At 45.1% G+C, this 12,755-nt stretch overlaps 1 long non-coding RNA gene across 14 annotated transcripts in view; it reads left to right on the top strand.

The window, feature by feature from the left end:
- The first annotated feature begins 16 nt into the window (after window positions 1-16).
- The window catches only part of LOC112961415, a 45,127-nt gene continuing 32,388 nt past the window's right edge, over window positions 17-12,755 (top strand). For 9 of the 14 annotated variants that reach the window (XR_003252012.1, XR_003252023.1, XR_003252020.1 and 6 more), the window contains exons 1-5: window positions 17-137; window positions 2,840-3,006; window positions 4,217-4,405; window positions 5,125-5,327; window positions 12,430-12,599. This is a non-coding gene — a long non-coding RNA (uncharacterized LOC112961415). Of the gene's footprint in view, window positions 138-1,671; window positions 1,725-2,679; window positions 2,739-2,839; window positions 3,007-4,216; window positions 4,406-5,124; window positions 5,328-12,429; window positions 12,600-12,755 lie in introns of those variants that run through there. The other 5 variants (XR_003252016.1, XR_003252013.1, XR_003252014.1 and 2 more) reach the window with 5 other exon arrangements.

The following is a 12,755-nucleotide window of genomic DNA, read 5'->3' as shown; positions in this document are numbered from 1 at the left end:
CTTGGTTTGCTGACAAGCGTCTTGTCTGTAGGTCAGAGGGTGACTGCAGGCGACTGGGCAGCACCTATTTATCTGGCTGGGAGTGCATCACATGTGAGAAAGTATGTGCTGAAGTGTGTCACGTACAAATGAACATGGTAAGTGTGTAAGAGCTGGTGCGTAAGGGATTGCTGTATGTAGGTGCATAATAGCATGACTTGTGTGCATGTTATGTGGGTATTAACAGAGCTCCACTGATTTACTCCAGCTGAGCATCTGGCCCAGCACACGTRTGTGTCCATGGGTATGAGTAAAAGACAGAAGGAGCCAGCTGCGTATATGAGACTGTGTTTGCCGTTTCAGTCCCCAGCGCGTTGTTTAACAGAACACTGATTAACTAGATGCTTTCTGTGGTCTCCTGTACACTAGCCTTTTGGCTAAAATCACTGGAAACCACTAGAATCTAAAATAAAGACATTACATGAGCATGTTAAATGGAAAAGAAAAAAGCTAGAAATCAATTGCCATTAGTAAGCTGTCTGCAAGGAATGGGGAATTAAACACTAATTTACTTCAGTTATGGGTCATTACCTGAATTTCATGGCCGGAGGCAGGATTGCTGATTCCTAGCAGAACATAATATTACTGTTATAACATAGAACCAATGAGATCTTTTATTTTACTGTACTTGGAACAAAATTATTTTGGGGGGARGAGAGAGACAAAAAACTATGTAAAGGGCCAGGTTTTCAGTTAGCATAAAATCAATGGACTGCTATTGAGATGGTGTGTTTTTATAGTGTAATTGCCACTTTGAAATAACAGATGCAACACACATTAATCTAGCAGTAGCCACCTGCATATCCTTTCAGAGTCTGTTGCTATCTGCAATTAGAAACTTCTGTCATGCAACAGTGCAGCTACTGTATGTGACAGAGTGGTTTCTGTCGCATTCAGCCACTTCACTGCTGACTGGCCGCTGAAGCAGTAATCATGCAGATTGCTGGTTAATATTACCTTCAGGAGGCCTTGGCAACTTGGTCAGAAGCAAGCAATTCAACAGTTTTCAGCTGGTAGTATTTCCTTCCCTGGGCTTGAGTGCAAAACCACGATTACTCAGTATAATCTGCTTGGCCTATAGCAGCGAAATTTYCAGGCCATTTTGGAGTCTAATATGCTGGATGAATTAAAAATTAAGGGTCAAATCACAAGAGTCCTTGTAAATTGGTGAAATTGGGGTAGGTGGATCACGGCAGACTAGATCACAGCAGACTAACTTGATATCATTGCCTGGACAATGTCTGTTTTCTAAACAAGAAAATGTATACATCACTTGTCTGGATTTCTGAATAGCATCTGATATGGTGTTTATTAGGTAATGATTAAGCTGAAGAAGAGAGAGATGGTAGTAGGGCTGTTGGGTAGATAAGCAGAAGAGACAGTAAGAGCGAGTGTTGAAAGACAAGGATTGAGTTTGGGAAAWGTCTTTGGTAGCCCTGACCAAGGATCAGTCCTGGGACCAGACTGATTTTAAATATAGTATGAGCGTGTGCACAGACAAACCAACACAAGTGTGTGCACATACCCAGGGCCCCCCTTTTTACATATTTGCACATGCTTTGCAAGAACACTCTTGCAATGAACCGGAAAGACTTTCTCTTACACAGTGTTGTTTCTCTTTTGTTACCACAGATTTATGTCTCAATATTTCTGGTTTGAATCATTTTACAGTAATACAAGATGAGGTAATATTACCTTTTAGTAAAATCATTTCTGTACTACTTCAGGCTATATTTCTGCATATTTCAGTAATGTTAGTGCTGGGTTTTAGATCACTACCATATCACTGCAATATGTTTTCATGAAAGAAAAGAGGGAGAACTGAGTTATACAACTGTGTTTRTTTTCCTCTTCTTAGCAACCTTTGCATGTTGCCCCAAGAAGTTTTCAGTCAATGCAAGATTAATTTCCCAAATATAAAAGCCCTGTTAACCTGAATATATTACTGAAAAACAGCATATTTCAATCTGCCCTAGTTTTGAAAATAGAGATGCCGGGTCAGCTCTTGGCATAAATTTGCAATGCTCCACAGAAGTCAGCAGAGCTTCTTTGATTTACATCAGCAATAARCCTGGCCTGTTTTGTCTACCTCTGATCAGACAGTGAGTATGTTTGCAGAGTTGCCACGAAGGACACAGAGGTGGCCAGGGAGGAACCTCTGTGACAATCACCATGTATCTGAAAAATTCAAACCTGCCAGTGTTGACATTGCAAAATAAAACATTTCAGTTTTCAGTTTGAAAGGCCTTTTTTTATTTTTATGAAAAAAACTTGCATTGAAAAGTTTTCCATTATGTAGGAATAATAATTTTGGATAACATGAAATGATTTAAGAAGTTTCAGCTGGTCGTTGTTCCTTTACCCCCTGGTTGAGGTGGCCCGGGGGGAATGAAACCCGTAACCCAGTCCAGGTCCACCTCTGCAATGGAGCAAGGGTATGAAACAGGCTGCAGAGAAACATTAGCCCTGCTGCAGGCCAGCGCAAGACGTCAGAGTCGCTCAAAACTTGGATGTGGATTTCTTGACTACCAGTACCTTGCAGATTGAATTTCCACCCTCTCTCCACTAGAGGGRATTTTAAAACAGACCTTTCTTAGGATTAAAGTGCAATTTGCAGTGTGTTAGAAAGTATTACCTGCAGGACACTGGCTGTGTACAGCCTGGGCTCTATCTGGATGTACAGGGACCCTTGCCCTTTTGTAAGATATAAGCTCCTTCCTCTGTCTTTGCTGATTATAGCTGGTCACAGGAACAAACTATGTTGTGAGATGAATAGTGGAAAAATCCCCTTCCTTTTCAGGGCTCAGCTTTTGATTTCTCGCTGCCAGCGGAGAGGACCAGGCGCACCTCCTGACTCCCATGTCGTGGTTCTTCAGGGCTCCCATGGCTTGGGACTCCGCGTCCTCCTGGGCAAAGGGGCCGTGTTCACGGCTAGCTGTGAACTGGAAGGCCAGACTGAGTTTCGAGGTAAGTTTTGAATATTGGGGCCTCCCGTAGTATTGCTTGTTTGTTAGTAACATTCCTAGTGAAGGCTAGAAGGCTGCCCGCTTGTGATAACCGTAAATGGAATGGTTCGGCTTTATCTATATGCAGAAATTGTACCTCGGTAGCCAAACAAATGAGTTTTAACGGATACAGTTCAACCCCTTCTTTCATTTTAAGAGTAGCTTAGCACGGGGATAGGCAGATGATTGCAAACACTCAAGTCGCTGCAGCTTAGCAAATTACTGCTCTCTAGCCGAGTGTCTTTAATTAACCACGTGCACAGACCTAGCCCAGCACTAATGTGACAAAATATTTCGCCTTCAACTACCAAGACCAGTAGTACCTGCTTTACCAGGGTACTTGGTCGCGCTTCAGTCAAGTCAGCGAGCGCCCATAGCACGGTGACTCTGGTATCCCTGACCATGCTGTACCCTGTCCCCCACCAGTGCTGCCCCAGCGCGTGGCAGGATGCTGGACTTCTGGCACTGCCAGGATGCCGCTCTGTGGCCTGGGTAGAAGGGCTGGCTTTTTGTCTCTGAGCGCTCAGCCTTTGCCTCAGAAAAAGCTGCAGAAGTGGCACAAAGTCACTGGCAGGGTGCTGTATTGCAGTGGGTTAAGAGAGCTATCGCAGCTCAGCTGCTTAGCCGTGTCTAAGTCCTGCTCTCAACTGTTGGATTTACATCGGCTCAGGGGTATCAGGTTTAAAGTGAACACCAATCATAGTGTTCACAAAGGATTTTATATTGTCTTAATATAGCAGTATAACATGCATTTCAAGGTCTCTCCTACATGCAGAGTTATTTGAGAAAAGCTATTGCAGTTTCAAGTGATGCTCTGACTTAAATCGAGTTCACTTTCACATGCTGACATGCCCTGAATTACATTGGTGCCAGTTTCTAGCTGGGCAAAGCTCTGTAGTAAGGACATGATGTTTACCAGTGAAAATATAAATTGGGGTGGGGGTTTTCTGTTGGCCTTTTCAGAGGACAGTCAGAAACTAAGGAACAGTACTTAACTCCCTGAGGTTTTAAAAAAGCAGCAGGTAACCTCTGAACCCTCAGCTGTGTTTTCTGTAGCTAAAAAGCTCTCAGATATTTCCCCTCAGGTGCTGAACTGGGAAACGGCAACAACCATCAGCAACAGGGATTGAATGATCAACTCTAGGAGACTGAATGGCTCTGTTTATTCCTAGCGCAGGAGAGCATAACCCTTTCTACCGCACATCCTGGCTAACCCTGCCGCCTGGCTGCGACYGCAACATACCTTTCGCTCCTGCTAATGCAGCACTGCGGAGCTGCCTGCAGGAGAGGGGCCAAGGTCCTGCTCAGGAGCTCGTCCAGGCCTGAGAGCGGTATCAAGCCCTTGATTTGCCTAGGGCTCAGTAAGTACAGAACCTGGAGACAGGGAGATTTGTCTAGGTATTAGGGAGGCCTGAAAAGTTTTTATTGCTGYGGATAATGCATGAAGAGGAAAGGGACCAACTGTCGTGGATTTTTAGTAGAAGCAAGATTCTACCCTAATTTATTAACACAAGGCTTCCATATGACCTGGGAAGTAACATTAGCTCTAAATCTACATTTATTGACTTTTTATAGTTTGGGCAAAGATTAGATTGGCTGTGAAATTTATATCAAAGTATTTTTGTTGTTCTTTTAATGAAAATGCCCTTTCTACTAATAGGGAAAACTTCAGTGACTGTATATTTTTCATCTAAATAATTTCACTGAGAAATGTGGATCTGTCAAAGTGTATCAAAACAATGCTTTGAAAAATTTTTGTTGGGAGAAAAACAATTTTTCCCAATGTTTCTTTAATCTTAACAGAAATAAAAAGTGAGAAGGTGAAAGATCATGGGGAGCAGAAGGAATTCCTAGCAAAGGGAAAATAAAAGTAAAAACTCTACAGAAAATCAGAGTTTTATTAAAGAAAGAAAAAAATAACATTTTGAAGGTGTGAATTTGTTTTCTCTTCATTTATTTCTTGTGAAGTATGCATCCTTTTCTTTAGTTGAACAGCTCTAATCCTGGTTTTACTATTATTTTGGACCTCTACTTGTTTTTTATTAGTGAATCATTATAATTCTGTCTCTCTTGTTTATAGTTTTTCCAGCTGTAGAGATGTGTGAATAAAGTGAATATTGCCTCATGTGGAACCCTGGAAGAACACCTTCTCCAGAGTGCTGCAGACAGTTGTGAAGGAGAGCGGATGCTTCACATCCGGGCAACTTCCAGTTAGAAACAGTAATTGGATCACAGGAGAAATGCACCATCCTTTCCTGATGCCCTTCTCTGGTGACTGGTAAGGTCAGTTACTCATCAGTTCGGGGAACTGTGGGCGGCATTTACTGCATTGCCTTGCTCTTGGCGCGGTGGCCTGCGCGAGCCTATCACAGCCACAGGCCTCTGCAGGAGCGCAGTCTTTTACGTTCAGCAACAGAGGAGTTGCCAGCTGTGAAGTCTGGAAGGGAYGGAGCACAACGCTCTGCTGGGAATGACGCTCAGTCATGTTTTCCCTCTGACAACATCTGCATCAGTGAGTAACAAAGATGGGGATGCAGCAGGAGTAACACTGCTTGCAAATAACAAAATGAGCATCTATGAACTACTTTAAGGACAAGGTTCAAAGTCTGTCTGAACAAGCTGCAGAGTGCCAGAATTTTGCTGTCTTGGTGGGTCTGCCTTCCCCTCACTCACATATGCCAGCTGCTAAAAATGACTCATCTCGTCTCAGAAAGCTGTCATGCTACCTTGGCAAAGCCTTGCTGCTTGGTGCCTTGATGGTAGGCTTGCTTCATTTTTTAAGGAAAGGCAGCTGAGCCATGGCCATTTTATTTGTTGTTCAGCTACAGAGAGATTTTTGCAAGAAGTTCACAAGGAAAAAGGGCTGTGAAATATCTTGTGCTATTTGTGTGCTGCTGTAGAGCTCAAAGAGGGCGTCATCTGAGCTGTCTAGTCCTCATCTAGTTTCAACTTTCTGACCTTTGGTCCTGGTGCTGCAGAGTAAGTGTAGAATGACCCCACCTAAATCACGAGTGTAAATCCCCCCAAATGAGCACAATCAGCATATGGTAAATGCCAGGGTACTTCCCTCAACTATTCTAGTGAACAAGTTGACTGGCAGGGACATGGCACAAGCAAATGTGAGGGCATTTTTGCAGTGAGGGAGTTCTGAATTAGAAAAATAACTTGTACAAACACAGTGTTATGGTTTGGTCTCTGTTAATGACTGGGGTAAGGAGAAATGTGAATCTATTGCTTGCTTTGTGCTGAATCAAGTCTTCTAACTTTAGTAGAAGAGGTTCCTCCTTTTACACCAGAGATCCATCCAAGGGCATTGAATTACTGCAGTATTCCCCATGGCCATCTGATAATACGGGTTTGTCTAAATAGTATTTTGCATGCAGACATGCACTTGCTCTGCCAGAGCTCTTGATATCTGGACACACACCAGCTTTGATCTGAAAAGCTGTATGACTGCCGTGAAAGCAGAACAGAACCCAACTTCATATATGTCAGCAGAGTCATGTCTGCTGGAAGAAGCACACCTCAGCCCATGGTATACCTTATAGACATACCTCCAGGGTTGTCTTCTCTTGAATTTGCCCAGACCACAATTCATCAGGGAGATTATTCAGTGCAAGTCAGTTAGATGTGGGAAAAGGGAGTAAACTGGAGAAGAATCTGGATCTGCTGGCTGCCAGTTCACAGGATGGAAGAAACATTGGCTTAGTAAACAGTTTGCTGCAAGTTATTGTCACAGCACTGTCACAAAGGCACTATCGCTGTCAGAGATGCTAGTGACAGGTTCATGTCAATCATGGAGCTTTACTGCTGTATGTGTTCTAATTTCAGATGGGAGATCAAGGTCTGTTTCCTTCAATTCATTTGTGTCAAGGCAGCCAGCTCCCATGCGAAATTCTAGATATCAGTGGTAGAAATGACGCATGAGATGAATGAATGTGAGCAAGTCCCCGGGAGGAAGTGTATCCCTGACATTGTAATGACAGTGTGCTGAGTCATAGCCAAAGGCTGGAAATCTTTAAAATATATACCAAATGAAGGAAACCTGTCTGGGAGTCAAGTATTTATATTTAAAAAATTATGATGATAAAAGCAAGTGTGGTTTCCCAGTTCCTGCCCACTCTTTTTTCACATGATGGAAATTAACTAGAAAAACCTTTATTTCCTCAAAACTCAGGGTRGTTCAGAGTTTGATCCAATTTTAGAGACAAGGTACTTGTCTCAAATTCCAGATCTAGATTTAATTTGCCACCAGATCTTAGATTCTCGTTTACGGTCAGTTTTATTTGAATGGCCACAGGCAAATAGTTCAATAAAATTGCGGCCTTAATTTTTCCTGGTAATTTAATTAGGAGCTTGATCTGGTTTTGGGGCAAGACACAAAGTGGATTACAGGAGCAGCTGGCTTTTTAATTAGGGACATTTATCTTTTGTTAAAGTTTAACCTTTACTYGCACAGAGAGAGGCAGTGACGGCGAGGGATATAACTTTAGCAGTGTGTGTTTGTGTGCAGGTTGTCTCTGTCAGGTCAACCAGGTATGCGCAAGACTGYGTGACTGGGAGTACTCTGATCTAACTTGAGTCTCACTGCGGTGATCCCAAAGTACCAACTGGCAACTGTGTGATATGGTTATTTATAGAAGCCAGGAACTAGAGGGTATTTATTTAGTCTCTGATGCTGGCTGGTTGTGTGGAAAGCCTGCACCCCCACCCTTTCTACAGCAATTTATAACTAGAACCTTAATCTCCTCTCCGTCTCCCTATGCTCACATACACATTCCCCAGGATTAATTCTGCAGAAAAGGGGCATGGCCTGGGTTCAGGCTCTCCAGCACCTTCTGGTCCCAGATCATCCCAGCAGGCGTCATCCCTTAGCATGCTCTGCCCTTGGCCTCTCATCCTTTATTTTAACAGACTGGCATTCAGAGATAGAAATCCTAGGCTCCTAGGGTGAGTGAAGGGTAATGGAATGAAAATGCCATTGCTCTGATGGATAGATAGACTTGTTTGCAATGACATGGGATGGGAGTTGTTGAGTCACTTGGATTCATTGCTAAATTGGTTGAAAGATGACAGCTGTGCTGTTCTGCCTGCTGACAAGGTAGAGCCATCCCTACTGAAAAGCTACCTCTGTTATACTGCAGTCCTACAGTAACTCTGTAAATCCTGCCATCCCCCACCCCCTTACTTTTTTTAACCAGTACAACAGATCTCTATCAAGGAAAACTGGAAGGATGCGGTGTGTTCATCAGCTCGGTTTCTCTCATCGCAACCAGCAACCAAGAAACTCGTGCTCCAGGAGGAGGTTTCTCCCAGCCCAAATGTGGGGGATGTAGTGATGCTGTGTGTTCTGCTCCAGAGATGGGGTGGTATTAGCAGAAGTGGCTGCAGGCTGGGATGACTGGGTGGCAGTTAGCACAGGTGGGATGTGTTAGCACTCATTAGTGAAGCATGTGCTCATTAACAAGGCACACAGCCCCACCTGTCATACCCTGTGGAGTGGTGGTAGGGCACAGCCTCCTCAGTATCCCTTGCTTGCTCTTACCCATTATGGACACTGCTGGAGCCCTGCAGCCCCAGTAGGAAGAACTGGGGGAAGCTGGCATCCAGGCTAGCCCTGTGAGTGGTGAAAATCAGGTAAATGGCAAAGTTTGTCTCTGAGCAATAGAGAGTGGTACAGGAAAGAGAACAAGGTCTTTTGTAGGACAGCTTGGTATGGGGATGTATACTGTCTTGGTATGTGAAAAAAGAGGGGTTAAAATCAGCATAGCCTAGGGATCTGGGCTGGTACTTGGGAAAGGCAGTCTAGGGCAAGCAGTGACTATTGCAGAAGTACTGAAGCCCCAGTTGCCCATCTCTGTGCCAGCTGTAGTTCTGCTTAGTGGTGCAGCTTCTCTGTGCAATTGGTGAGAACAGTTAGCCAGCAGCTGGTACTGCTGTCATCCTAATCCTTCTGATCTGGGAAGGTGGTAGCACCTACCTCCCTGTCTTGTGTATGTTGGACTTGTCTCCGATAAGAACACATAGGCCCTTTCCTTTGCTGGAGTATTTTATGGCAGTTGAGAACCCTGTTGTCTGCCTCTGTAATGGATTTTTCTTTTGCAATTTCCTATTCTTGTTGCCTCCTGCCAGGGAAATGTGGACACATCAGAGATAATATCCTTAACTTCTGGGCAGGTTCAGCAGCTGATGGGACAGCAGATTTCTATAGCTGTCTCTTCTTCRTTCCTGCAGCATCAGCTGTCAGGACGCCATCTCTCTGAGATGGCACGCCAAGGTTCAGGAGCAAATCTCTCTCTCCCTCTTGCTCCTCAGCTGGAAGAGGCGTAAGAAGGTATCCATATACTAATGAGGAAACTGAGGCTGAGACTAAGTAGCTTGTGCAAATTTGTGCAGGGGAACTTATGATGCAGCCGAGAGCTACTATAGGACACCCTGCAAAGGAGTATATCTCCTGGAAGAAAACCCTCAGCACAGCCAGGAGAAGAGCTTGCACTGCATGTACCTTTTTATTTTCAAATATATATATATTACATCATTTTAAAACAGAATATTTGTGAAAGAAACTTTCTTCTGGTAAAAGCAACCTACTATGTTCCACACAGCCCCCTTGCCTGCTGTTTAAAGATGGCTTGCCCAGGGGGAGAACTGTCCCGTAGACAGAGCTCCTTCGCCCTCTCCCCATCACCACTGGGACCACCAGTGGTCTCCAGTCTGCCTCCTTCCTCTCCTCCTCCTTCTGGAAAGGAAAGGTGTTTATCAGTCCCTCCCCTCCGGAGTCAGTGCAAAGCATGGTTTATTGCTCCATCATGTACCCTGTCCTCTTCCTGCAGGGCTGGGAGAGACCAGGACTTGCTGGAGGAGAACAGAAAGGGGTTGGGGAATGAGCTGTGTGGAACACCACACACTTTGATGCTATGACAAAAAGCAAGGCAGAACCAGAGTTAATAGTGACAGTGTGACTTCAAGTATACATGTAAAACCTGTTACACACTCAGAGCTTCACAGAGGCTGCCACCAGTCCTGACCACTACGAGACTTGTCTCTCTTGAGCAACGCTGGCCCCTACCAGCCAGAGCTCCAATGCAGCCAGTGTTTGGCAGGGAGGGCTTGGCTCTTCTGTCTCACAGCATGCAAAATGGATAAAAAGGGAAGGGGGGTTCAGACAAGTAAACTCTTGGCTCAAACAGTTTCCTCCATCCAGGAAGAAAGAGCTGGGAGCAGGTGGGGTATAAAATGACCTCAAGTAGGCTCAGTAAATGAGACCCTTCAGACTCTCATCCCTTTTCTATGCAATGATTATAGCCTTCTGAATTAATCCCCCTGCCTCCCTCAAATCTCACACACTTCTACTTGAACCAGGAGTTCTCTGGACACCTCCCTGCACTTTGTTTCTCTTACACCTCTTCTGGGGTAGCTGCTGGCGCAGAGAAATTCTAAGCTGAAAGGAATTCCCCTTTTTCTCCCTGCAATCCTTGACATGTAGGGGCTCAGCAGGGAGAGGTACAAGGAACAGCGCAGGCATGTGGCCTTGAGTGGGGCTGCTATCAGCTGCCCTGACTTGCATCCATTTACAGCCCTTCCAGGGCAGAGACCTGGAGACTGGTGCCACACACACACCTCTCTGCTGCGATACATCCCAGCCTTCACTGGGCACCAGGATACCGAATCCACCTCATGCAATGGATCCTGGGAGTGGGGAGAGAAAGGAAATAGCACAAGCCTTCGGTTCCTCTCCCTACCCAGTGAGCAAACTGGGTAGATGCTGGTACCAGTGGGTGTAGCTAAGCTCTGAGCATCCCAGAGAGCCAGTCCTTCCTCAAATGCAACCCCGGCTTGGTCACCAATCCTAGCAAAATGGCATGCCTGCTCAGCAACTGTCCACCAAACCCTTTAGTGGCTTTAGCCAGCCTTGCTCTAAGTGGGGGTGCACTTTCCTTCCAACCTAAGTGATTCTTGTGAACAATCTGGGGTTATCCTCTCCTTGTGAACAACCATGGCAGAGCCTTCTCCTCATCTCCTGCCCTCATTTTCCAGTTGAGGGTTGCCTGCTGCTGTTTCCCTTGCTTACCAGGGGAACAAGCCAAAGCCGCAGGGGCAGACATGCCCCAGTAGCACCACGGTGGCTGGGAAGGTGACAACAGGAGACCCCTGCTATTCAGTGCATCAGATGGTCTAGTTTTTGTACAAGTGCAATATGTGACTGGGTTGGCAGTTAAACTAAGCTGGTTAAAAATATTGTAGTTGATCAGGTCTTTATCCCATCAGAATAAATCAGCTGATTTGGCCCTGTGAGGAAAGTCTGGGATTATTCTAAGAACCTATTTTTTCTAGAGCTTTTATTTCTGTAGCAGAAACACTTTTTTGTAAAAGCAGCTGCTGGCTCCATTCCAAGAAGCAAAAGCCTTCTGCATATAGTCAAGGTGGCCTAAAGTACCTTGTCCAGGCCCCTGCCTGAACTCTGCTGAGTGGGGCTTCTAAGCACATACCTGCTGTGGCCCTCTAGAAAGGGCCCACCAACTCCTACAGACAGCCTCAACTTCTGGGGAGGGCCAGACCCTCTCATGTTAGTCTGCCTTGCGCCCAGCAAATCCAGAGGGGAAGACCCTGCTTTTAGCCTGTTCCTGATGCCCCGAAGCACTTGGTATGTTCCCAAACAGCAGTCAGATACAAACCCAGTGATATTCCCTTTGCTGTGCGTCAGAGCACAGCACAAGCCAGCTCAGAGTGATAGATCCCACAGCTGATGAGCACCAAGGTCACCTGGGCAGAGGGGGACCTGCACCAAGGTTGCTCCTTCAGTGGGAGTTCTGCTCCTGGGAGCCAGCACCTGGGTGGCTTTATCTGCAGTGCTGATGCCATCCAGTGACAGGACACAGTACTACAGACCAGTCACCCCATTCACATTCCCAGCTCAAGCTTTTCTCTACTTGGAAACCAGTGCCAGGGAAGGTTGTCCACTGAGGTTAGGAGAGATGAGAGCAGAGCAAGACAACATGCTGATATCCTGAGACAATCCTCCCTGCAAATCCCCTGAGAAAATAGTTAAAAATAGAACCTCTCCTTTGTTACAGCACCTGTTTTTAAAGTTTCCTTCTTGGTTCTGGTATCACAGGCTTTACCAAGGCTTGATCATCTACCATAAGGCTGAAAAATGTCCTTTTTTTTTTTTTTTTTTTTTTTTTTTTAAGTCTGCTAGCCTTACATCTGAATTTGGTTAGCAAGGTGAAACATCTCGTCTGGAAGATGACAATAAGTTACAAGCAGCATGGCTTTCCGTGTGACCAGAAGTTTCCTCCAAACTGTTAGAGTTCTTGGAGTGTGTCAGTAAAGTAGTGAATGAAAGGACAYGCTGATGTACTTCTCTTTTTTTTTCTTTCCAAAGACCTCTGACAAAGTCCTGCTGGAGACATGACTGAAGAAAACAGCTAGCCTAGAGGACAGTGGCATGTGTATAATGTGACTGATTAAGAGAAAAGGAAAATAACAACTAGCAGTTCACTTTCATTGTGGCAAAAAGGCTCCATCTGGTGGTGTTTTCACCCGGAAGAGAAGGTAAGCTGTGGTGACGGTAARCTCTATAGATGACACTAAGTTACATAGACAAGTTCAAACCAGAGAAGAGTCAGGAAATCTCAAGACCTGCTAAAGACAGTTGAACAGGCAGCATGACGGTAAATGAAGCTGTGTGTGGATAAATGCAAAGTAATG

The sequence above is a fragment of the Apteryx rowi genome, unplaced genomic scaffold, assembly GCF_003343035.1.
Source record: "Apteryx rowi isolate R43461 unplaced genomic scaffold, aptRow1 scaffold_132, whole genome shotgun sequence".
Lineage (NCBI taxonomy): Eukaryota > Metazoa > Chordata > Aves > Apterygiformes > Apterygidae > Apteryx > Apteryx rowi.
This window is presented reverse-complemented; position numbering and strand designations above follow the sequence as displayed.